Source organism: Mya arenaria, chromosome 3 (assembly GCF_026914265.1).
Source record: "Mya arenaria isolate MELC-2E11 chromosome 3, ASM2691426v1".
In the NCBI taxonomy this organism is placed as follows: Eukaryota; Metazoa; Mollusca; class Bivalvia; order Myida; family Myidae; genus Mya; species Mya arenaria.
The window spans coordinates 91538517-91565931 of NC_069124.1; the positions used below are offsets into that span (position 1 = coordinate 91538517).

A 27415-nucleotide genomic window follows, 5' to 3' on the forward strand; every position below is an offset into this window, starting at 1 on the left:
CTCAAGGTGTGTGTTTTAGACGACATTTTCAGTATGATATTAAATGACATATACATGATTAATAGCTTCATTGATTTAATGAGTTTGAAAGAAATGTCAGATTGCGGCTTCGATTGTTCGTGACACTATCAATCGTTTTAAAGGCTCAACTATAAGAGTCTGCAAGTACATAAAACGCATTTTGGTCAATTAAATTAATGCTTTAAAATTGACTCATCTTTATAATATCCTTTAAAAATTATCTCTAACAATCCGAGTGTTACTTTATGTCTCCTTTTCATGCAATGATTAATGGAAATTGCTTTTTCTGTTTTTGTTTTATTATAATCGTATTGGCAAGAAATTGGTCTATTAGTTTGAACTTGGTGAACGATTTGGGATTAGGCTCTGAACAGCCCATGTTTGCGAAATAATATTGCGTCTGAACGCGCTGGGTCAACGTGGAAATACAGCAGGTTTAAGTTGTGTATGTACGTATTGTTAATTATATCTTACCTTGGCTTACAATTAAGAAACAACTGAATGTGAGATACCGGGAACAAAAGAAAACCATCTAACTGACATGCTTAGTCTTTAAAATAAAGCTAAAATATATGCACATAGAATAAGTAGCGAGGATCAAAGAGCATTTGGTCATTATCTTGGCATGACATTTATTATTTCTTCGCTAAAAAGTACAGATCAGTATTGTTCGATGCTTTACAGAAGTCTTAGCTTCACTGTGATATGTCAACCAAATCGACATAATTTTCACTTCGTTTACCTCTTAGCGACATTCCAGCTACCTGACTTGCCTGGTGTGCAGTGCGAAGAGTCGTAGAAAGGAGTTCATAACTAATCACAACAGAAGTAACCTGGTCTGCCCGGGAATCGAACCCGGGTTATCCGATTCACAGTCCAACGCTCTACCGATTGAGCTAACCGGGCGGACTAGAAACTGAAGGGAAGAGAAGATTAAGTGATACTCGTAACTTTGTTTATTTTTCCTCGACATGAACACAGCATATATTGTATGCGAACAAAAAAAAAAGCGGAATACTTTTTTAACACAGGCAAAGATAAAGTTAAAAAATATCCGCAGTGTTGTTTGTTTGTGGTATTTGTATTCATGTATATGGTGTTAATACGTTTGTGTCTCTTGTTCATTGCCGTTTGAAATGTAAAACATTTAGCCATACTCATTGGACCATACGTTCTGTTCTTAATGGATTATCGTTGATCGCCAATTGTCGTGCCTCATTGGTTAGCAAAATGGCAGACTGATATGCAAAAATGACAACAGCATTGGCTTATGGCAATCATAAAAAATATCTGCAGTAATAAAAAACAACACCAGTTGAATAATATTTCCTCGATGAGCAATGCCGACAGCAATTGATGACCGCATTATTCTTGAAAGCACAGCCCGTTCAGTACAGTCAGTACTTCAGTATTGAAGGGTAGCTTGTCCAATATCACAATAAATGTGACTGCTTTTATGCTACTAGGACTAATCACTTGAGTCATTCACCAAAAGATATAACTACTTCTTTTTATATTTTGTAAAAATATATTTAACTATAAAACAAACCAATCCTAAACCAGATCTTACCAATACTGGATATGTCAGCTTACTGCCATGTTTGTGAACAGGTACCCTCGAAACTGTGAATGAACACGTAGTCTGTTTTTTGCTTTGAACACGTTCGTTACATGTTTGTTGTTTTAGCTGAATTGTAGGAAAGTGTAATGCAAAATTATCAAAAATGATGAATAATTCGATGCGACATACGTTTTTATGCTAGGTATAACTGTCCACACAACGCTGTCTTTTCCTTAATTGGAAATCTTCTTTAAAGTGTCGGTTAAGTTCAGATTGCACTTAAATGCTTCTTGAAATAAAGGATAGCCGCGCAGAACTCAAATGTTTGTGTGACAGTGAAATGTATATTTACAGTTCTCCTAAATCTATTGATATGTATGGTTAGATCGGTGACATATTGCAAATTGGTATTCAAACAGTTTTTTTGCTCTTTAATCACAATATACTACCAATGGTATATTGTCGAGTTATTGAGTCTAAAAGATACCGTTACAAATTAAAGTAATTCAGATAGGATTCACTTTGGATCATATGAACATACTCAATTAGTGCCCGTACTTTACTTAGCTTTTTGTTAACATAACATTATTTTAATTCCAAAAATTATCTTAATTCCATACGTTTTACTTGTATTTAAAGAGTACATGAAGTTTGTAAAGTCCTTGTCTGTGTCATCATTTTTAAGATTCTTGCGAAATTTGCCTTAAAATAATTTGCAACTAAACGTCATGCAATTTGTGTGCAGTGTCAATATTTCCTGAGAAAATCGCATGTCTCTGATAATATAAAATGAGCTGATGGTTTATTAAGTCTGTGGTTCCGTTCATCTGGTAATGAAAACTACATGTGTTCTGTATTATTCAGATTTTGCAAAATTAATGATTGCTTTAACAACAACCATAAAATACATCGCCTTAATATTATTATTTAATAGAGCAAAGAGAAACTATAAAATAAACTTATTTTTTTAAGCAATTATCAAAAGTATTTTCGAATATAATTGTTAAAATCCGCTTATTAAATAACCCTAAAATCCCTTCTCGTGTACTTTTCTATTCAAAGCTTGTGGTTTTAAGCTGAACACAAAATTGTACTGTTTTAAAAAAGACTGCAAATATAGCGATTTTCGATTCTACGAGTATGTAATCGATTATCAACGACGTAATGGGGTCGAAAATACCTGATCATTGTTTTATCACTAATAATATGTTCCAACAAATTAATTATACAAACATATAATAAAGGATTAACGACGAACAAACATATCTATTTTGAGAACCAATTTACAAAAGTGCGAGAAGCAAAGATTTCATCTTCGTAATGACAAAAAAGAAAACGCTTATAAAATGTTAATACTCAGATAAGAAAATGCTGTTATTTGGCTGCATTAAACAAAATTTAGCCTGTTGCTTTGCAGGAAGTGTCTGAATGAATTAGATAGTGATTGTTTGAACACCACAATAAAGTTGCAAAATAGAAAAAAAATATCTCGATGCATGCATTATTATCAGAAAGATTTACGATTTATTTATGATTTAAATCCTACCTGTCAGCATGAAGACCACACTAAAGATTTAAGGACACCACCCTCACTCATTTACGCCAAATTCGGAACTGGTTAAATATGTTGTAGCTTTATTCATGCATAGTTTTGAAGGACATCTTACAACCGCAAATCCAATAAAAAAGCTTAACAAAGGACCTGTCAATGATTCCTTTGAGTAATGGACGCCGGTTGAACGCCTTAAATTTAATAACAAGTCTCTTATTTTTTCTGAGCGCTTCCAGCACTGTTATCTTGCCTATCTATATAATACTGAAGGGATTTATTTTTACTATCAAATAATTACTTAGCGGTTAAGTTGAGTTACATATTGCAACTGTCAGTGTATTATAATTAACATAGAGCTATTTCTATTAAAATCTTCTATTATATTCATCACACTCTACATAAGGTTTAAATGTACGTAGTCTCTTATGTATTGTCATAGATAAATGCATTTTTTGTATATTCCCGGAGCGCATGCAATGATGTTTACTGACTTCATGTCGCACAGTATTTTTGTTCACTGCACACGTCAAGAAGTTCCTTCAATATAACGTATTTTGAAGGTTATTTTGTTTTGTTTTGCAGCTATTTTTTGTATACTTAGTAATGTTTATAGAAATCGTCTATTGAAATATCAAAATTATGCTTACATCAAGTTTATAATAAAAGCGATAAAAAGTTTTGCGTCACAGCGCGTGACTCATCTAGCATGGGGTGCCAGATAGAGTTTTCCAGCACGGCTGAATTCACCGGAAATGCTTATCCGCTGTGCTAGAATATTGGTAGCATAGTCTCTACTCCTGTGAAGGAACAATACAATCTGCAGGAGGTATAGATGCACGTAGTATCTTATGTATAATGGGTAACATGGACTCTACTCCTGTGAAGGAACAATCAACTCTGCAGGAGGTATAGATGCACGTAGTCTCTTATACATTATTGGTAACAGGAACTTTACTAATATGAAGGAACAATACACTCTGCTGGAGGTATAGATGCACGTAGTATTTGATCAGTGTACGGGTAGTTGCGTATTAATTTAACATATGAACAAACAATTAGGGAAAAAATACAGCCTTTTCTTACGCACCGATAGCCTCTAAATTGAATGATTTGTTGAAGTTTTATCTAAGCAAGTGAAAGAGTTAAATTCCTATGTAAGCTCTCCGACTATGGGGGGAATAAAATATCTGTTTTCTCATTCAAAATGAGATAAATGAATAACAAATAATCTGCCGCTTTCCTTATCATAGTCAAATATATTACTTTCACAACAGTACTTAAATGAACTAAAATATTTGATTTGATCTATACAAATGGTGAATTGCGACAAATTGTATAGGCCCGAAGGCGAGAGTAAATAAAAAGAATAGTGTAAACTAATGTTGTTGCTTCATGTGGTGAATTCTAAATAAATTGTATGATAGTTTTTGCTTGGAATATTATATTGTCTGGTAAAAATTTATGGATGCAATCACCTTAACAATTGAACAAAATAACAGAAATTTGAAGAATGAGGGATCCGTGCTGGGATTTCAAGAGTGGTGCTCAAAATGGTGTAGAATAATTGCTAGAGTTAAAACTAAATCAAGCATTGGAATGTCTATACTGTTGAGATTATGTTTAAATGTTTTGATAAATCTGCAATTTATCTTCTTTGAAAATCAAATACTCAAGTTTACAATGATAAGAACTGTACTTAAACCGTAGTATCTGACCTTCGTATGAATAAAGATGCCAAAAATTTTTTGGATTCATGTACCCACACAGCGTATGTTTACCTGTTGAATCCATCTTTATTGGTGTGGTGTTGGACATTGTCTCCATACAATCATACCTTACAGGTGATGCTATTTTCAGTGTTTGAAGGACCCTTGTGCCCTTATATAATCCCAAACGTGAAGTGACTGGGTTCGTTCCTGTGGTCACCACTGTGTTAATGGTGCCGTTTAAGTACAACTAGGTTTTACGTTTGTTTATTGTACCCTTTCAATTATTTTTGTGGACCAAATATGGTACAATTATATTATAATTATGGACTTGAAAGTGCAGTTTTCATCAATGAAGCAAAGCATATCATGGTTTTCGTAACATGACCATACTTTGCAAAACAAAGCTTCAGTGAATTCTTAAACTGCGAGATCATATAAGTCAAAATTTAGGTTAACCAGCACAGCAACACTCAGACTGAGCCGATTATAATATTTTGGTCGTAGGCATTTTATTTTACGTGCACTTATACGAATACCTTCGTTATTGGAACGATTGCAAACAGATCAAAATATCCAAACTCAAAAAATCAAGTAGCTGTTTACAGTTCCATTGAAAAACAAGATATGATGACGATACCTTTGATAAAACTGATGCTTTTAAAACGAGAAGTTTGATAAGCATTCATTAATCAACCAATTCATACGATAAATTGTAGCAGTATGTAACCATTTTAGAATTATCTTTTTATTACCTTTGAAGTTGATTCGAGCGTTGATGTTGGTTTCCGTGGCTAGGAGAGAAGTCCGAACAGACTCGGAATATAGAAGATCATATCAGACATTTACTCGGATCACAACGTTCTACAAGTACATGGACATATCTGGATTATCAGTGTTGCTCTGGAGAACATACGAGGAATCGACTGATAGACTTTATTGCAGTTAAAAGTAAGTTGTTATTTAAATGTTGAAGCAAGCACAAGCAAACGTGTATAATGTCTATATAACTTTCCTCCACAACCCATATGTAGTAATACACTTTACATATCAACTAGTCACTGTTAAAATCAGAAGATTACAACAAGATCAGCAATTCAGACACCCAGGATAGAGTGAGGAAAGCTGGCGGCTAATACAATCATACCCTCCTTATCATTATGGGTTTATTTCGTCAACGCGCGTCATCAATTTGGAGCTCGTTATTTTGTATTGCCAATTTGCCTCTTTTCATTAGCGCATTCCAAGATCGTTGAAGGTATCATTGATCCCAACTTGAATGGCCTAAGACGTGGCTTGCATGGGTCCGGTAACGTTTCCTCCGATGACGCCCATAGCAAACCGAATACTATAAGTCCATCATCTATAATTAGTATTTCTTTAGATACAGCCACTCTGAAACCATAAGACATTGATTACAAAATGTATGAGCGAATTGGTGAGGAAATATGATTATTATACATGTAAGCTTTGTTTGCTTATACTAGGTTTCACACAATGAACTATCAATGAATGTATAGAGTATGTTTTGTACATTTGCAGGACACGGAGAGAAAGGGGCACTGCCGCTTTGATAATAAAACTTGATATATCGCTCGGATTTTTTCATTTATACGAGATCAGGTAGTCGGAATTGTTTCAAGAAACCAATTTGCTCTGAAAAGTATTTTGTTCAAGAAACCATCACAAACGTGTAAACCAATTCTGTTGTTTCCTTGCTTTAAATATAATTTTTTTACAGGGAATTGAAGATTCCGAAGAGAGGGCGCAGCCCGGATAAGGAATTATATTTATGTAAAATCTACAATAATGATTCGTGGATGCAATTAATTTTGGACCAATCATAATCGAGATATATTCAAACTTCCGTGTAAGAGCATCAGAAAGCCAAAGTAAACTTTTCAAAAGCGGATTATGTAATTCTCGACAGCTTAGCCTGTTCGGATAACAATAAATAGGATAATTCCTTCGTAGATTAGAATATCACCAAACCCGCAAACTTTTGTCAATTGCATAATGACATATTATCTTAAATGAAAGCGCTTAAAGCGTTGAAAAGCTGTAGGCGCGACAAGCTATTTACAATTCTGTTCACAGAATTGAATCCAAAAATCATTTGAGTACCGATAGGTTCCTGTTATTACATAAAATAAAGTTATGTTAATTGGTGAATTCGTAATACAATTAGCTACTTTCATAATAGTAACTGATACACCTATATTTACTAGAATATATGAACATCGCTTTCATCTTGCAAGTTAATTGCTAGTGTAAAGTTAATTAAACGCGATATTGACTGAGGGCGTTTTGACTTTTTGTTGTAGGTTTAGTAAAGCAGAGTCTTTTAGTCAACACATTTTCATTTTCTGTGTGATTATCGTAAAAATATATTCCTCTCGGTTCCTCGCCAAGGTATATTTATGATTTTTACTCTATATTTAGGTTGTAATTGTGTTTACTGTGTGTTATCTTTTATATTTATTGTGATATTTTTACATCATTGTCTTTTTACTATTTTTACACCATTCAGTTATTTTGCACCGGGCTTTCCTGCATAAAAATGTTGAGAAGGCATTCTTTGTAATGGGGTAATAACAACTTATCAAGCAACACGTACAGAAATTCCCGAGTACAATGAATAAACACCCTTTATAATAACATAATTGTGGTATTCACGAATATGTAAAATCTGCACACTGGGTTCTCGTGATTATAGCTTTTCATTTGTCAGAGCTGTCATTTTGAATAAATTTCTTCAATCATTTATTTTAATTATATAACAGTTTTCCCTCTAAACTTGAGCATAATGTGATCCATTTCGGTTTCCCTTACACATATCATCGTGATTTAGTGTACTTTTTGATTTAGTTTGAACATTTGATATGAGTCATTCTAAACGTCTGTTCTCTTGCATTTACTCCATATTTTATCCATAATAAGCTCAAAACTGTCTGGTCGTTCCTAGAAAGACATCAGTTTATTTTACAAACTTGTCATATTGAAGATATGTTCTCTTACATTTTCTTCTTTATGACATGTGTAGGATATTTTCTCAACAATGTTGTTCCGTCCAGAGGCACGCAATTTCTTTGGTGATGTTTTCAAGCAACTAGCGTTTTTATCCACTACCATAATCAAATTCACGTTTTTAACCTTCCAATGAAATAAAAACCGAGATGGCAATGTCGATCAGTGGCCTTGGTAAACCCATTAGTTATCGGTAAAGCTATTTCGATGCGTTTGTGGTCTGTTTCGTGTGTGTGAACAATTGTGTTTCTCGTTCAGTGTCGTTTCGGCCCGTTCCATGTGCCTCAGAACAGGGTTTATGTTTAAGGTTTTGACTACCGGTCTAGTCTCTGCCCTTTTCAATTATTTTTTTCCCATTCACCATCAACTTGAAGAGCGTCGATCTACTACATTTGAACTTCTCGTTGATTACTTTAATTATGTTTCCTATTCACGCAGTGATAAATGAAAATTGCTTTTTTATTATAATTTTATTTGCGAAAAAAAGGTGAAATAGGTGGAGAATGAAATCATGTTGCGTTTGAACACGCTGGATCAATGTGGAAGACAGTCGGTTTGAAATATATGTGCACGTGCGCGTATTGTTAAGTATTTTACCTTGGCGTTCACTTATATAGCTTTAAAGATACAAACAGTTTTTTAAGTAAAAGAAGTAAAGTGAAAATCTAAGAGGGCGGTTGATCTAGGTGAACTAAGATTGACTTTTACTCGTGCTAAACTTGGTTGAAATTTCCTCGACATGAACATAGCAAATACAATATGTTAAAAGAAACGCCAGTTCTATTCAAATGCAGCGAAATATTCATTTAAAATTCCCGCAGCGTTTTAATCGTTTATTTTAGTTAATGACTTTATATGTATAAGTGTAAAGCAATACAAGCTATACAAGCCATACCATCAAGACATCAAATTGTTTTTTGCCTCGACCGAATAACGGCAAATATATTTTGTGAACAAACAAGCTAATATAGCATTTCAATGCAGGGAAAGACAAAATTCAAAGTTCCCGCAGCGTTTTTTTATCGTATATTAAGTGACTTGAAATATATGATTGTTTAGCATATTAGCAAGACATCCCATTGAATCGTATACTCTGTCCTTTATATGTTATCGATGATTGCGTGTACTATTGGTTAGCGAAATGTCAGACTGATATGGCAAAACCCCCTAACATCAGCATTGAGTTATAGCAATCGTAATACAATCTGCATTAAGAAAATACCACTTGAATAATGTATCTTCGATACACAATGACGACAACAGTAGAAGATTATTGTTTTTGAGATCACAGATAGTAGCTATAGTCTTGAACAGCAGTTTGACTGATGATTAATGATTAATCTAAGCTTCTTACAGAAGGATATGACCTACCTCACTTAAAAAAATCAAATCTTACAATTATTAAATGAATGTATCAGCTTACTGCCATTTTTATACCCTCGAAATTGTAAATGAACAAACTGCTGTTACATTCCAAGGGAAAGTGGTATACGTTCATTCATATTTTATAAGGTCTGAATAACTCCCTCCGATATGCTATTCGTGTAAGTTTGACTCTATTCTTTTTACTGACAATTTACGAGTACGAGCAATTTTCAGACTCCTTTGTCTGTGTCATCCAGATTATTGTGTAATTAACCTATTTATATTTTCCTACTAAGCCTCATGTTATAGGAGTGCAGTGTCAATATATCCTGAGAAAATCGCATGTCTCTGATAATATCAAATGAGCTGATTGTTTAATGGCTCCGTTCAGCTGACAATGAAAAATACATGTTCTGTATTATATATTCAGAATTCGAAACATTAATGTTTAATTTTACCACATCAATAAAATGTATCGCCCTAATAATATCAGTAACCCATTAATATGCTTTCTCAATCGCTCTATCATCGTTTTGTCCTTAATTTTATGTTCCAACTACTTCATTATAATAATTATAATAGAAAGCATTTAAGCAACACAAAAAACATATTAAATACCATTTTACAAAGTGCATGAAGCTAAGATTGCATTATCGTGATGACACTATGACATTTCCATAAAATGTTGATTATTAGATACAGAAGACGGTTTGTATCAAACAAATTTTATCGAGTTAATTTGCATGAAGTGTCTGAATGAATTAGACAATGCGGTTGTGTGTACACCTGCTGAATAAAGCTGCAATATAAAGATACCTAGATGCATATTATCAGGAAGATTTATGATTTATTAATGGTTGAAATCCTACCTGTCAGCATGAAGACCACAACAAAGGGTTAAGGATAAAAAATTCACCCTCACTCATTTCCGAAATTGGTTAATTATGTAGCTTAATTCATACTTGGTTACGAAGGAAATCTAACATCTGCAAAGCCAATAAAGAAGTGAAATAAGCGACCTACCACTACCTTCTTTGAGTGATTGATTCCGACAGAACACTTTAAACGTTGATATAAGTCTACTGCTATCTTGCCTTCTCATCCGGTTCTGAAGGGAGTTTGTACTTACTTTCAAATGTTATTTTAACGGTTAAGTTAGGTTGTGCATTATACCTGTCAGTGTTTTATTGGTAACATGGACTATATCTTTATGAGTAACACTACACTTTACAGGAAATGTATTGTTGCGACTGCAACTGAAACTGTCGTATTTAATGAAACACCTTATTGTGTGCAAAATCACAATCATGACCTTGGTTGTTAAAAGGGCTAGATACCAGATGATACAATTGCAAAATATAAAGAAAATTATCAAACACATACATACAATTGACTTCGCTGTGTACAACGTATTGAATCTTACTAACCGATGTAACACATCGCTTACGACACATGCATCTTTCGCAGTTTTTGCGCAATTTCCAATTCGAAATCTACTCCTGTTATCTATCTTGTAAATTCCAGTAAGTTTAAAAATAGCATCGGTATATTTATCTGAACTCAGACAGATATGATTTAAACCTTTATGCGCTATTTAAAACGGGGAAATACAAATGAAGCAGCAACATGATATTTACGTTTTTATTTTTACCATTTAAAGTGACGTATCATCGGCCTCCTACTAGCTCGCATTTAAAATTCTAAGCTTGTTTTGAGGAAATGCTGTATTTGCCCATTTTTGGACCATCTGGTGTCTACATGTGGAAATATTAAAATAAGTATATTTAAAAAGAACGGTAATGGTTTGTAATTTTTTCTTAAAATAAAACTAATTAATAAATGAAACTAATGTTTAATAGCATATAAAGCATTTGTTAACGCTAAGATAGCTCCTGAAATTGATAAAGTTTAACGCTGCTTGATGTACTATAAATAAAGCAGAAACTTTCTAAGAGAAAATTTAAATTAGGTGTCCATGCTGTGTTTTCAAGAATGGTACTCAAAATCGTGTATAATAATTACTAGAGTTAAAACTTAACCTACCATTGGAATGCCTATTCATTATTTTCATTTTTTTTGTCTTGAAAATCATTTTCTCAAGTAAACAGCGATACGAACTGTACTTAGAGCAATTGTATCAATCAAGTTGCCTAAAGAAGTTTTGATTAATATATATAACATAGTGTGTTTGCCTGTTGATTTATTCTTAATAGGTTTGCTGTACGTAAAAACCATGTAGTCATATACAACATTTATTGAAAAACGATAGTTTATTAGTTTGGTAATCTGTTTCTATTGTCTTGTGGTAGATGCTTGTGTCCTTATACAAGCCCATAGTTCGATTGTTTGGCTTGTCCCCATTATTACCCTCGTTTTATTGGTGCCGCTTATGCACATTAACCTTTACCGGTTATGTCTCCGTTCTTATTCAGAAGCTCATCCTGTTGTTACTATCGTATTATTTTTGCCATTGAAGAACAGTTTTATTATATTTAGCAGCTCAATAATATTTCTAGATCAAGTTCAGTTCTAAAATATATCGTTTAACATGTAGTTTGAATCAAATTAGCATAGCATATATTCATGTTGTGACACTATTTTGCATAAGAAAGCGTCATTGAGATCTTATATATTAGTTTCAAGTTTCAACTTGAAACTATATATTAGTTATCACAAATGGTGTTAGTCTAAGGCATTTTGGAACGATAACAAATGTATGGCAAATGTTCAAACTCACAGAATAAAGCATGTTTTACAGTTCTGTTGACAACAAGATGAAATGACGAAACCTTATTGAAACGAGTGATTTGATAAGCACATCACAATAAATTCCCTGTAAAACACATTAAAAACAGATTGTGGAAGTAATGTAAATAACAATTTTCGAAAGTTTTTATTATCTTTGAAATTGATTTGAGTGTTGATGTTTGTTATCATGGCTAGATAAGAGATCGTACCAGAGAAGTGAAGTCCACACTGACTCAGAATGTTCCAGAAAGTCTGCCACTGACTCGGAATGTACCAGAAAGTCTGCCCTTGACTCGGATCACAGTCTTCTGTATAAACAAGGCGATATCTTGAAAATTAACTTATTAAAATTGCTGCCATGTTATTAGAGAACATACGAGGAATGGACTGATATTATATACATACATATATATGTATATAACTTGTAAATGTTTATAAAATTATACACGGTACTTATCGCTCAATGCTGCTTTTTCTATCAGAACTTAAAATTAAGACCAACAAACGAGACAACCAGAATAGAGTGAGGAAAGCCGGCGGCTAATACACTCATACCCTCCTGATCATTATTGCTTTATTTCGTCACAGCACTGACCAATTTGGAACTCGTTACTAGGTAGTTCCAATTTATCTTCTTTAATTATAGATTCGTTATAACTAAAACCAAAATAACGGATGATGTGGAGGGTGCCATCTCTATTTTTAAGATTGAGAAAGCCCTTCAGATTGGTATTTTGTTTATGTCTGAGTGATGCACAAACTGTTACATGGATTCTTTGAGAATAAACGGTGAAAAACTTCTTATCCTATAAAATGTCGATAGAGAAACGCGACTTACATTTTTTATTTTATAGATCAATTGAATTTGAACTGATTGTTAAGGAAATGTATGGTTGTTGTAAAGCGCTAGAAATAACATTGTTTTCCAATCCGAAGTGTTGTATGTTTGCATTGAATTCATATTAAATGTAAAGGGAGATTAATTAAAATGTATCACCAACCATACTCCAAGATCACTGAGAGCATCACTGTATGTTCCACGTTGGATCATCACAATAGCCTTATACCTTATGTTAGCCTGCCAAAGTCCGGCTATTTTCCCTCTACTCATAGTCAAATAGACGACCAAAGACAGTAAGTCCATCATCTATAATAAGTCTTTCTTTGGAAATTTAACTCTCAGAAACTTCAAGGCAATCATTACGAAAAGTATTTGCGAACTGTTTTGGAAATATGATTATGATACATTTGTATTTCCATTATTTCGGATAAGTACATTTGCCTTGACTGCCCAGGCTAGCTGTGGGCTCGTTCTTAATACTGGGAAGGCGAGTGTTAACATTAATATCAGTTTGATTATTAAAGCATGTCTCCTAGGTTAACATGGAAGGAAGCCGGAACAATAAATTGTCTTTATAATGGAAATACTTGAAAGATCTCGCTTGGTTTCAATTAACTATGGTTACATGAATGTAATATACGTTTTGAGTACTTGAAGAACAAAGCAATACCGCTTTAATTATAAAACTTGATCTATTGCTGGGCCTTGTTTTCATTTGATACATGATGTTGTGATCCTCCTTGTTGGAATCGTGGTGAGAAATTAATTTGCTCTGAGAAGTCTTCTGTATAGGAAAACATTCACAATAGCCATTATAAATTAGCCTTTACTGTTATTTCCTTGCTTTAAAATGAAAGTTAATGAAGTCAGATTATCTTTCGTTAAAGTTTATATTGAAGACACATATCGGAATAAAACGTTAAGTATACACGTGTCAATTTTATATGAAAAACTACAGAAACAAGCTCAGTAGCCAAATCTTTAAACATAAACCCCGAAAATGATTCTGTGTTAATCCAAGCGCAATTTTGAAATTAATAATGACGTCATAAATCATTGCGTGTTACACAATATGAACGTGACGTTTTATCTATACAATGGACAAGGTGAATGCCAATATTTTTTCTTTTGTCTGAGCTATCATTTTAAATATATAACTGTGTTCACTTATTTTTCGTAAATAATATTATTCTAATATATTTCTAATATATTTTTATATTATAATAAGCTCTGTAACGACCACGTGTATGCGGCGACGCTCAACGCATAAAGCAGAAATTGCTTATATGGGGCGCAACTGTGCCTTTGTGCCACATAAAGAAGATTAACTTAACCATTTATCATAAAGCTCAAAAATAAGAGTTCTAATATTTCAACAAAAACGATGGTGATGATGATGATGTGATGTCCGTCCGTCCCGATATCTTGTGATATGGGAGTCTCCAGAGTCACTTACATTTATTCATTGGTGTATGAAGCTGTGTACCTGCTTTAATTATTTTATTTCTATTGTTCCAGTAACGAAATAATTATGGTCCTTGATTCAGTCAAAATTAAGATATTCTTTTCAGAATAATATTCAAAAGGGATTGGTTCAAAAGCCCCAATATCCCCCGGGGTGGGTGCAGTTGTTACAAATCACATGTGCATAACTATTGACTTATTGCAATGGACATTGGAACAAGTAAAGTTTGGAAAATAGTCTTATCAGTCGGGACAAACGTCATTTAAAACCTTTTCACAGAATGATCGATTGGTTTGGTTCACATTTAAACCGATCTTACTAAATCTTTGTTAGAACTTACGCCACTAAAAGTCTAATTCAAAGTCCGATCTTGATGAAACTTTATCAACCACTATTGTTTTAATTGTTTTTATGTAGCGAAAGTGTGCCTTTTTGCCACATAAGAAAGTCCTGTTTATGCGTTGAAAATCACCGCATAAACGTGGTCATTTTCGTTTATTCGGCGTTGCTATTATGCTCAATACCGTCTTTTTTGTTCCTCAATATATGTCAGTTTTATTTCACAAACTTTCTTCATTGTAGTTCCTTTTATATTGTCTCTACAATGCTGCTCTGTCCAGAGACACGTTATTTCTTTGGTGACGTTTCCAAACAACTTGCATTTTTGCCAGGTATCATAAAATGTATTTCAAGTTCTAAACCTTCCAATAAAACAAAAATCGAAAGGGCAGTGTCGATCAGTTGATTGTTAAAGCATCAAGTATTAACAACGTTGACGATGCCGTATTTACTGTTGCCGTCAATAACATTCTGAATTTAACTGTTGTTTTCCAGTGAATAGGAAGTTGTTTGTTCTTTCAAAGACAACCTCTTCCAGATTAAATGTACCATGTATATGTGTCAGAACAATATAGTTGCTCAATGTGTGCGTTCAAGTTGAAAATGATATTCGGTATCATTTGAATATATTAAATTACATATACATGCTGAATTGCGGCTTCGAGTGTTGGTGACATTATCAATTGATTTAAATGCTAAATTGTGTTGTCTTTTAGTCGTAATGGGGTACTTCTATCTTGATGGAACCTCACAACATATTTTGTTAAGCACAGGATGTCCGTTCTCCCAAACTGTCCGTCTATTTCATGACGGTTGACCAAGACCAAATCGTTATGTCAGTTATGTGCTTAACCTTCAGACAGATATGACGTGTCATTATGTCATTCAATTCTGTTTTCATTCAACACACACTTTTATAGCTTGGGTCTAGTAACAAAAAAATCACACTTATAATGAGCTGTGAAGGTTAATTGGTAATTTTAAAAACAAAATCAATTATAAGAGTATGTATGTTTATCAAGAAGCATTTTGGTCGACATATAATACAATGTTTTAAATGCTTTTCTTCTTGATTAAATCCTTTAGGAAATATATGTAACAATCCGAGTGTTACTTCATGATACCTTGTCATGCAATAATTATTGGAAATTGCTTATGTTTTAACTATTAATGAAAATAGAACAAAACAATGAAATATGTATATAAATGCTGTCGAATATCTTTCGAGATGTAAAAAACCAAATGAATCACCTTTACGAGCAAGTTCTAGTACTTTGTGCACGTCTTAAAAATATAAACTTGGCCTACAATACTGTCCATACTAAGTAAATCGGAATATACATATACCAGGAACAAAAAACAATCAAAACAACAAAAACACCCACTTAAGATGATTCAACATTGGAATTAAAAAAATATGTAGACAGAAGCTCTAAAGTCATATGGTCGTTATCTTGGCATGACGTTTATTATTCCTCCACTAAAAAAACATACCAGTAATGTCAGATAAATAACAGAAGTCCTTTAGTTCCACTGTGAATTTTAGTCAAATAACTTTAGTAACGCGCAAACAAAGACATATTTATGCAATGCAATAATGATAGAAGACTTCTGTGAATAAAAGTTTGCTTTTACTCGTAAATATGTTCATTTTGCATCAACAGAAAACAGAGCAAATATAATATATGAAAACAGCTAAAATAATATTAATATGCATGGAAATGTCAAAATCCCGCAGAATTTAAATCGTATATTAAGTTAAGTTACTCGAGGTGTATATTTATTTAGCCATACTAGCAAGACATCCCATTGAATTGTATGTTCTGCCCTTTACAGACATCGTCAAGTGACTTGCATCAATTGTTAGCTTAATGTCAGACTGATATGAACAAAAACTAACATCAGCATTGATTTATGGCAATCGTAATAAAATCTGCATTAAGAAATTTCCACTTGAATAATATTTCTTTGATAAACTATGACGACAACAATTGAATAATGAAATTGTTCTTGAAATCACAGACTTGAATGGCAGCTTGACCAAAGACTTATGCCTAATCTAAGCGATTGTCCGAAGGATATGACCACCCTAACATTAACTTTAATACATCGTAAACTATACAACTACGAACATGTCTGTCTGCTTTGAACATGTTTTTTTTCAAGCCCATTGTAGGAAGGTATAATACGTTCAAAATAATTACACAGACTGATTTACTTGATCCGGAATGTCTTTTTGTGTGATGTTAATATTGATTCATTTGGTTGTCTTTTTCTTAATGGGTTATCGTCTTTAAAGTGTCAGGATTGTACATTTTCGACTGCAATGCTTCCTTTTCTTGAAATAGAATGGCCTCGCAAAGACCAATTGCAGAACTTCTGCATCAGTCGATGTGTATAGTTAGAACCGGTGTCATTATCCAAATTGTATTTTAACAATTTTGTTTCGAAGGGAATAAGTTTCTTGGTTCTTGCTAAATATTTACAAAATTCTATACCCCACAGCCTTTTGTCGGGTAAATGTGTCGAAAAAATGCCATTACAAATTAAAGACGCCTAAACATGAAGATTCCCATTTCATCAACGGAACATATTCCATTAATTAACATCCTTTTACGCTACTATTTTTGAACATATTTTTATTCCATTCTTTTTACTGATAATTCTTGAGTTTGTGATTTTTTTAGATTCCTTTCTCTGTGTCATAAACTTCAGGATTTTAGAGTAATACGAATATAAATAATTTACAAACAAGCATCATACAGTATGAGTACAAAGTCAATATCTTCTGAGGAAATGACATGTCTATAATTATATAACATGGGCTGATCGTCTTTTAAGTATGTGGTTCCGTTCAGCGAACAATGAAAACAACATGTTATCTGTTTTATTAGGAGTTCGAAACATGTATCCTTACTTTAACAACAATTAAAAAGGCACCGCCCGTATGATGTAGATTACTCATATAATTTACTTTGTTTGTTTAAATTTGTTTGATTCAGTCATCATCTCGTTACAAATATGTCAACGTGCAACTTTTTAAGTAAAGAGTGGAAAAATTTGATGAAGTAAAGTGCATTTCATGATATCAACCGATTCAGTTAGTGTCCACTAACTTATAACTCCAACATGTGCCAAAATGAAATTTACATGTATCTGTACCTACAAAAAAATTTGTAATATAATTTTTTGAACCAAGATGTTAACGGCCTTTACCGAGTGCCTCTAAACAGGGTTTATGTTTGAATTTTGATTGCTTGAATTGTCGCAATAGATTCTGAAACATTGAATACCTCACTTAACTGAGTCTGAGTGTAGAAAGTAACTTTCATTGATATATTCATGTTATAGCTGAATACCAAATGATTTATACTGTGCTTTTTTATGACAGTTGTTTACTCCTTCCATTTTTAGACAAAGCTTATCGATTCCAGGATCGCAAACGATCGATTTCTACAATATTCGATCATCGTTCTATCCTTAATTATATGTTCCAATTCCAGGGGCGAAAGCGAAAAGGTTATATATCCTTCTTTAATTAATGTCACTTATAACCTTTTCGCCTTCATCCCTCGAACTACGTCATGATAGTTATTATTTTAGAAAGCATTTAAAAAGAACAAAATATTTATCTTGAAATCCACTTTACAAAGCGTGAAGCTGAGATTTCATCGTCATAACGATACAAGGAAATTCTTGATGATCAGATAAAGGAAATCCCGCATTAAACCAATATTAGCCAATGGAATTGCATGAAGTGTTTGAATTAATTAGATAATGATATTGTGTGTACACCTGCTAAATAAAGTTGCAATTTAAAAACTTCTAAACGCATATTATCAGGAAAATTTACGATTTATTAATGGTTTAAATCCTACCTGTCAGCATGAAGACCACAACAAAGATTAAAGGACAACGCCCTCACTCATTCGCGCGAAGTTCTGAATTGATGGTAGAATGATTTATCCATGGTTTTGTACGAAATTTTTAATCAGCCGTCAAAAAAAAGGGAAACAAGGGACCTGCAACTACTTCCTTTGAGTGATGGATTCCGACAGAACGCCTAAACTTTGATAACAAGTCTTGTCTTTGAACTGAATGCTTCCAGGAATGGTATCTTGCCTATCCATTCAATACTGCAGGGATTTGTTCTTACTATCAAATTAATATCCTTACGAATAATATCTTATAGTTTAAATAAAACTACTTTATTCAAATAGTTTTTTGTCACAAAAACAAAAATGAGAAATAAACGTATGACTTGCTTTATATTTCCAATTAAGCAATATTCCTTTTAAGTAATTCCTGTTCGAATTTAATGGTTTAAAACATGCCTAGGGTGTTGTTTTATTACACATGTGTAATTCATAAAAAAAATGTGATTGTTGCATTGAACCGGAAACAATGTGATTAAATGAAATAGGATTGCCCAAATGAAAATGTCAATAACTAATAAGTATTACAATTAGTATAAGAATAATGTTTCATAAAACTTTGTTTTAGAAACACATTTTCATTATCTTATGTAACGCATCCTTACCCTGCTATTGTTCAATTTGTTGAATGTTTTATCTATTCAAGTAGAAACAGTTATGTATGCTCTCCCACTATGAGGAAATACAAAACATCTACCTACCCATTTAAAAATGAGAAAATTTACGAGACACAATCACCCGGTTTCCAACTTAATCAACAATACGACTTTTAGAATATTACTAAAAATCTAAAATCAATTAAAAATAGGTTATTTGGCGAAATCTCGCGCAAAATAGGTCTGACTCGAAGGCGTGAGTAAATAAGTTCATCTTGTCCTATGTCTTAACATAGTACAATAAGATAATGTTGCCCCATATCTTGATCAATATATATAATTTTGGAATAAAAGATTGTCTAGTTAGTTAATGGATGTTATTCCCTAAACATTTGAGAGGTTTTTAATCTAACTTTTAACGCTCTTTGAAGTAACACAAACAAGGCAGAAAAAATAAAAAATCGGCGGTGAAATTGAACAGAAATTGGAAAATGTGCGGTTCATGCTGCGTTTTCAAGAATGGTGCTCGAAATGGTGTCGAATGTTTGCTAGAATTAAAACTAAACTTACCATTGGAATGCCTTTTCTGTAGAGATAATGTTTAAATGTTTTGATAAATCATAATATTTGATTCATATAGACTACACAACGTGTATTTGCCTGTTGAATCGTTCTTGATTTGGTTTTTTGCTGTTCCTAATAACCACATTGTTAAACAGAATATGAATTGATAACAATATTTTACTACTTTTGTAATCTGTGGCCCTTAAACTTCTGGGCCCCTCGGTTTTATTGGTGTTCTTTAAGTACATTTATGTAATCAGTAGCTTAAGTGTTGTCTGTGTTTTGTTTTCATTTCAATCATTTTTGTTGATCAAATACAATACTTGAATACATAGATATGACATTCAGTTTTTATCAATGTAGTATAGCATATATGTATATGAAAAACTGCAGAAACAAGTCCAGTAGTCATAGCTTCAACATTACTTCCGTTGGATGGCACAGGGCCAAGTCAAACACACTAAAACACACACACACACATCTACAAACAACACACAACATAATTATATAATACATCGTGAAATCATGACGTCAGTTTGCAAAGAACAGTGTTAGATAATTTTTAAACTGCGAGTCAACATATAGGTGACTAGCCTTAGACAACACTGACAATACTAGTTTGGTATTAGGCATTTTATTCTACATGCACTTAAAATAATACCTACTTTATTGGAACGATAACAAATAGATTAAAAATATCCGAACCCACAGAATCGAGTAGCTGTTCAAAGTTCTATTGAAAACAAGATATAATGACGAAACCTTGTTAAAACTAATGCTTTAAAAACGGTTGGTTTGATAAGAACACATTAATCAAACAAATCATTGCAAAATACATCTACGATAGATTGTGAAAGTATATGAACCATTTTAGCAAATAAGTGTTTATTATCTTTCAACTTGATATGCGCGTTGATGTTTGGTTTCCGTTGCTAGATAGGAGATCGTACCAGAAAAGTGAAGTTCACACTGACTCGGAATGTAGATGATCGTACAGACGAAGAATATTTGAAAGACTCGGAATATAGGAGATCATACCTGATACTTACTCTGATCACAACGTCCTCAATATACTTGGTGATATCTGGATAATTAACTAAGTATGATTGTTGCCATGCTAAAGTAGAACGTACGGCAAAAGGACTTATTGCAGTTAAAAGTAAGTTGGATTTTTTATGTTAAAAAAAAACAAAAAACGTTTTATGTATATATAACTTTCCTCAAATGCATTTGCCAACCAGATGAGAGTACAATCGAATGTTTACATTTAATGTAATAATTACAGTTATGCTTTTAAAGCTCATGTTTACTTTACCCATTTGAGGTTGACAATCAGTAAACAAACTGTTCCTACGACTCAGGAAGCACATGTTCATCCTGGATCAGATTGGGAAAGTAAATTCTGTACTGGTCCTTTGGTTTGATATTTAGGTAGTGGTTTGATGATTGTATCCCATTTGTCCTATGTTTACCCTGCATAATCACCCCTCAGTTCATCCTCATTCTGACCATTGTCCGAAACCTACAGCATACAACGGCTTCAATTGGAAAAAAATAATATTCCTTGAAACAGATGATCAGAGTACTAGAAGTATGTCTTTGAAATTCCTTCTTTGATAACAGCTTTCCAATATGTTTGAAGGCATTAAACCATCATTCACTTTGGATCAAATTTGAACGGCCGTAAACCTGATGTTAGCTTGCATAGGTACAATAATGTTCCCTCCAATGCAAACCAATCGACGATCGAAAATTATTAGTCAAGTATATATAATTATAATCAGTATTGCTTTGGAAATATGCCTCACTGGAACCACGAGGCAATAATTACAATATGTATTTGCGAGCTGTTGAAATACGATCATGATCCATTTGTATGTTCATCAATTTAGATGAAGACGTAAGTCTTGATTTGATTAGTCTAGTTGTAAGATCGTTCTTATTGACTTGAGAGGCGAGTACATTTGCATCACGCCGACAATAGAAAGGGCGTCATTTTGATTTATTGAAATGTTAAAACATGTGCTATAGATGCAAATGGAAATTAAGAGGCACATTTAATCATGTCTTCCTAATGGAAAAAACATTTAAGATCTTCAGAAATCACTTGGTTTCTAGCTATAACCTATTTTTTTAAATTGCACGTTTTGAGAACAAAGTAAAGCACTGTTACATTGATTACAAAACTTGATAAATAGTTTGGCTGTTGTTGTGTTTTATATTTGATATGTGGTATTGATGCTCCTTGTTGAAATTGCTGTGAAAATTTGATTTGCTCTGAGGAGTCTTTTGTACAAGATAACAATCATTATATTATGATTATTTTCTGTTATTGTATTACTTTAAATTGAAATTAAGGTTAGTATAGTATTTTATCTTTCCTTTAAAGTTTAGATGAAAGTTAATTCGTTATAATACACATATTTAGATAAACACATGTGCCAAATATTACTTGTCCTACTGTGTATAGTTTCGACGCATTACAAGCAACGGAACATTCTGAAGTGAGGCCGCAGCTCGATTGTGACCTTCAATTTTATGTAGAATGTACTATTATGTTCTTTGGATACTAGTGGACCAATGCTAATCGAGTCAAATTCTATTTTCTGTATCGCAGCTCGCTTCACAAGCTCTGGGTTGGTATTCCATATAAAACTTAAGTTAATCGTATGGTCATACATCATTGACATTATTCACTCTATTGGTCAGTTATTAATAACAAGCAATCCCATTAGCTACATCGATCTTAGATCCGATTAAGACCAATATTGAATACTGGCCCAGTTTTCTTGATTACTCGTAATAGAATATTATTTCATCGTAGATTGAAATCTCGCCAAGACCTCATCATTCTGTCAATAACATTTTCTTAAAAACCATACACAAAGTTATTGTAGGTAAATTCATTCTACGAAATCTAGTCAGCGACAAATCGTTCTATAGAATACAAATCGCCGAAATTTGAATAATACGCATTTTGCAATGGTCCACATAGAAGTGTATATCCTAATGAAGTGAAAAGCGTTCCTACCATGTAGTTGTACTAATACTTTGACTATTTTATTAAACTAAAGGATTGCTATGGTCGCAGAACCAATTTGTCTGCTCGACTAAAGTTCATAGGTCCTAGACAACCGTTCAAAGGCTGCCATTTCAATGATGTATTATCACATGGGTGTCCTAGACAACCGTTCAAATGCTGCCATTTCAATTATGTATTATCACATGGGTGTCCTAGACAACCGTTCAAATGCTGCCATTTTAATTATGTATTATCACATGGGTGTCCTAGACAACCGTTCAAAGGCTGCCATTTCAATGATGTATTATCACATGAGTATCATAGACAACCGTTCAAAAGTTGCCATTTCAAAGATGTATTATCACATGGGTGCCCTTAAATTGTTCAAAGGCTGTCGTTCCAATGATCTTTTTCTGACTGTTTGTGTTGTCTTGTATCTTTCTTAGTTTATACTTTAATTTTACAACGATTGTTAAAAAAGTTATATTTATCACTCTCCTTGGCACGATATTACGCCATAGTGTGGTATTGTGTTGTTGGGGAAACCGGAGTACCAGGAAGAAACCCACTTGTCCAGTTTGGTGACCCCCAACCCAACTCACAAGCGCCCATGCCGGGAATCGATCTAGAGGCGCCTAGGTGAGAAGCGAGTGCAGTAACCACTGCGCTTACCGGACAGCTCAAATATATATGTATATTTCTTGTAAATAATGTTTAAATCGCGTGCATTTTAGCTGTGCACTATTAAACATATTTAATAGTTGAGATGGCATTCTGTTAAAGAAAATGCATGAAATAACAACAATTCCAGCAATACGTTCAAATTCATGTGAGCAAATAATTTCAAAAGAACACACCCGCATCATGAGTGTGGTGCTCAAGCATATTTGATATCTGCACACTTTGTTATAGCACGTTTATAGCTTTTTGTCTGAGCTATTGCTGGAATCATTTAATTTCGTTAAATAACATCATTATCTCTAATTTTCAGCAATATGCATTCCATTATCATGTTTTGTATATTTTCGTATTTAATTTGAAAATTTGATCTGAGTCATTCTCAACTGCTGTTCTCTTGCATTTATTCCATATAATATCGATTTTAAGCTCAATACTGTCTGGTCGTTCATCGAAAGACGTCCTTAAATATACTTGCTAGATTGTTTATATTTTCCCTTATATGTTTGTTCTTTATGACAAGTGTGGGATATTTTCTCTACAATGCTGTTCTGTCCGAAGACTTGTCATTTCTTTGGTGACGTTTCCAAGCAACACGCAATTCTATACCGTGCCATTCTGTATCTCAACTTTCGACTAATAAAATATAAATGTTAAGGGCAACCTTGATCTTTTGTTATCCTATCAGTAATAGGGAAAGCGATTTTGATGGGTGTGTGGTCTGAGTTCAATGTTAATACGATTGTGTTTCTCGCTCAGTGTCCTTTCGGCCTTCACCTTGGGCCTCTAAACAATGTTTATGTTTGAAATTTTGACTACTGGATTTCCGTGTAGTTTTCATTGTTTATGGTACAAAAGCACGAACGGTGAAGTTATATTAATAACAGTCTCAATCCAGCCGAAACTGTTGGTTCCCTGTTTATGGGAAGTAGTTCGTTCCTCCAAAGGTATTACCTCTCCCAGAACGCATGTACCATGGTTCAACGCGGCGCCATCGATATAATTGTCCAATGTGTGTTGTTTTTGTCGACAGTGATCAACAGTCTTTTAAATATATTAAATGACATAGGTATGATATGAATAGCTTCTTTATTTTAATTTTAATGAGATTTTAATAGATTTTAAATGACCTTTAAATGCTAAAATGTGTTTGTTCTTAGTTGTTGTGAGTTAGGTCTATATTGATACGGCTTAATAACAATTCGTAATGCCTTGTATAGGGGTTAGGGTTTCCTTTCACTATAAAATCAAAGAGCGTGGAGCGAGGCACAGCAAAATCATATTTCTCGGTATAATGCGCTTTGCAGATTTAATCTGTCATTTTTCATAACAAAATCAATTCTAAGCGTCTGTTTTCATAAAAAAACATTTTGGCCGACATTTAATTTAATTAATTTGAATGTTATTCCCTCAGAAAATATATCTAAAAAGCTGAGTGTATCTTTATGCTTCGATCAGTTTGCACTTGGAGAAGGACTTTGAAGTAGGATCTGATCACCTCATGTTATCGAAACTATTTTGGGTTTGACCAGGCAAAACAGCAGGTTTGAGTTATTTTTTGCACGTGGTGTGAACTATATTAAACATAATACCTTGGCTTTTAATAATGTACATATCAAGTCATATTCAGATCCAGTATTTTATGATGTTAAAAGAAATTCCCTTAGTTTCACAGTGAATAATGCTTGAATAACTTTGGTGTAATACCTGCACATGATAACTAGAATAATATTTAAATTTATGGAAAGACAGCATTTAAAATTCCAGCAGAGTTTTAATCGTATAATTATAGTAAGTGACTTAAAATGTATAATTCCTAAAATTACTTGCCAGACGTTCCATTGAAGCGTTCACGGTGACCTTGTTAGGTTATCGTTGATCTCCAAGTGGCGTGCATCATTGTTTAACGACATGTCAGACCGATATGGGACAAAAACTAAAAGCAGCATTGATTTATGGCAATTAAAATAAAATCTGCATTAAGAAAAAAACACACGTGAGTAATATTTCTTCGATGAACAATGCCGACAACAATAAAAAAAATATTCTTGAAAACACAGCCCATTCAGGGCCTGTACAGCACTCTAAGATTTAATGGCAGCTTGGCCAACGGCGCAATAAATATGGCCCTGCTTTCATACCCCTTGGACTAATCACTTTCATCATGGTCCGAAGGATTTGCCCATCTTACACAGTTATTTTAACATTTTGTCTATTCATTTGAACCTGCAAAAATGAATATGCCATCCTTGGCTGTGAACAGGTACCTTTGAAATTGAACATGTAAAATAGTTGCTTTGAACACATGCGTTGCAACGAAATGTTTTAGGTTTAAATAAGTATTGAACACACGGAGTAAGGGTTTGGTAGACGATTTTATATTATGTGGTTTGGCTGTCGCGCTCTAAGCTATGACAAATTTAAGAAAGTGCAATGCGTATGAAATTTAAAAACAGTAAAAATTACCTCGATAATGTGTGCCTTTTATGTTAGGTTTATATTTAACACATTTGGCTGTCTTTTGCTTAATGGGTCTGTCTTTAGAGTGTGAGGGGTGTACATATTCGACTGCAATGCTTTCTTTGCCGGACTCACAAAAACAAATGTATGTGTGACAGCTCAGTATTCATTTACATTACTTCCTACAGTATGTATATTGATAGTTTTGGTTAGAACCCGTGTCATTATTTTTTTAATTGGTACCTAAATAAGGTATACCCCGCTACCTTAAACCTTTGTTTCTTGATTTTAGATTAAAAAAAGGTACATCGAAGGCATTTTCTCGGGCAATTGTTTTTAACAGATGTCATTTCAAGTTAAAATCTCATAACAAATAAGATTCACAGTTCAGCAACTAAACTTATTCCATAAACACCCGTACATTTACTTAATTATTTTTGAACATATTTCAATTCCATTCTTTTTTTCTTGAGTTCTTTAAGTGTTCAAATCAATTTTATGATCCTTGTGTTATTTACTTATAAATAATTAACAACTAAGCGTCATGCAATTTGATCGCAATGTCAATATTTCATGAGAAAAGAAATTGTCTCTGATTATATCAAATTAGCTGATCGTTTAGTGGCTCCGTTCAGCTGACAATGAAAACTGCATGCGTCCCGTATTTTTCAGAGTTCAAAACGCGAATGCTAACATTAACAACAACCATAGAAGGCATAGCTCCCATGAGCTGTATAAGGTTCGGAAGCCACCGACCGGGATGTTAAGTCCTTGACCCATTCTGGCAAGGACATATGTCAGAAACAACGCAGATAGAAAAGAAAACAAGTTACATATGGGTTAGTTTTTAAACGTCTTAGAATATTGCTACATGTGATAAGTTAACCACCTATAATGCTTTGAAATAACTACACTGCAGTATTGAATCCAAATTAGATTACCTGAAAGCCGAGGAAACAATAAACAAAAAGGTTGGGAACTACTCATTGTAGGTACAACATTTAACGCTGAGTTTTTCAATTTCCTTAACGACATTAACCTCTTAATCTTCAAAGAAACACACTTACAACTTCAAAAAATAACAAATGTCGAAATACGTGTGGTTAATTGTCAATTATAACATACAAAAACGGTTAATGTTTCACTTCATCCAATTATGTCTGTTTGGATTAATCATGATGTCGCTATACATCTGTCAACGTGCACATTCTATGGTAACGTTTAATGGTGGAATTTATTACTATATATCAATTTTATAATTGAAGGAAAAATTGTAAAAGTATATCACCACATATGCTTTCAAGCCGAAGCAAGATTCTATAATTTTACTTCAAACAGGTATTCAAATACTTTAAATTAAAGCTGCTTTTTGAACACAAAAAATATAATTAAGTTTTGAAACATTCAAAACACGATAAACTGAGTCAGCGTCTTAAACTCAGATTGAATTTCGAGATCTGATCCTATAGTGGACATTGGTCCATGTACCCGTGCGCTTTCCCTTACACAGACTTGAGTATTATAACGATGACAAA

At 33.3% G+C, this 27415-nt stretch overlaps 1 protein-coding gene and 1 non-coding gene across 6 annotated transcripts in view; one reads left to right on the plus strand and one right to left on the minus strand.

The window, feature by feature from the left end:
* Window positions 1–27415, plus strand: part of LOC128229259 (FMRFamide peptide receptor frpr-18-like) — a 101461-nt gene that overhangs the window by 52357 nt on the left and 21689 nt on the right. For 3 of the 5 annotated variants that reach the window (XM_052941054.1, XM_052941056.1, XM_052941055.1), the window contains exon 2: window positions 5604–5791. The exons of 1 other annotated variant lie outside the window; for it this stretch is intronic. The gene's annotated coding sequence lies outside the window, so the exon portion shown is untranslated. Of the gene's footprint in view, window positions 1–5603; window positions 5792–20754; window positions 20880–27415 lie in introns of those variants that run through there. One more of the 5 variants, XM_052941057.1, reaches the window with a different exon arrangement.
* Window positions 852–927, minus strand: Trnah-gug (transfer RNA histidin (anticodon GUG)). The gene has a single exon. It is a non-coding gene; the product is annotated as a tRNA-His (tRNA).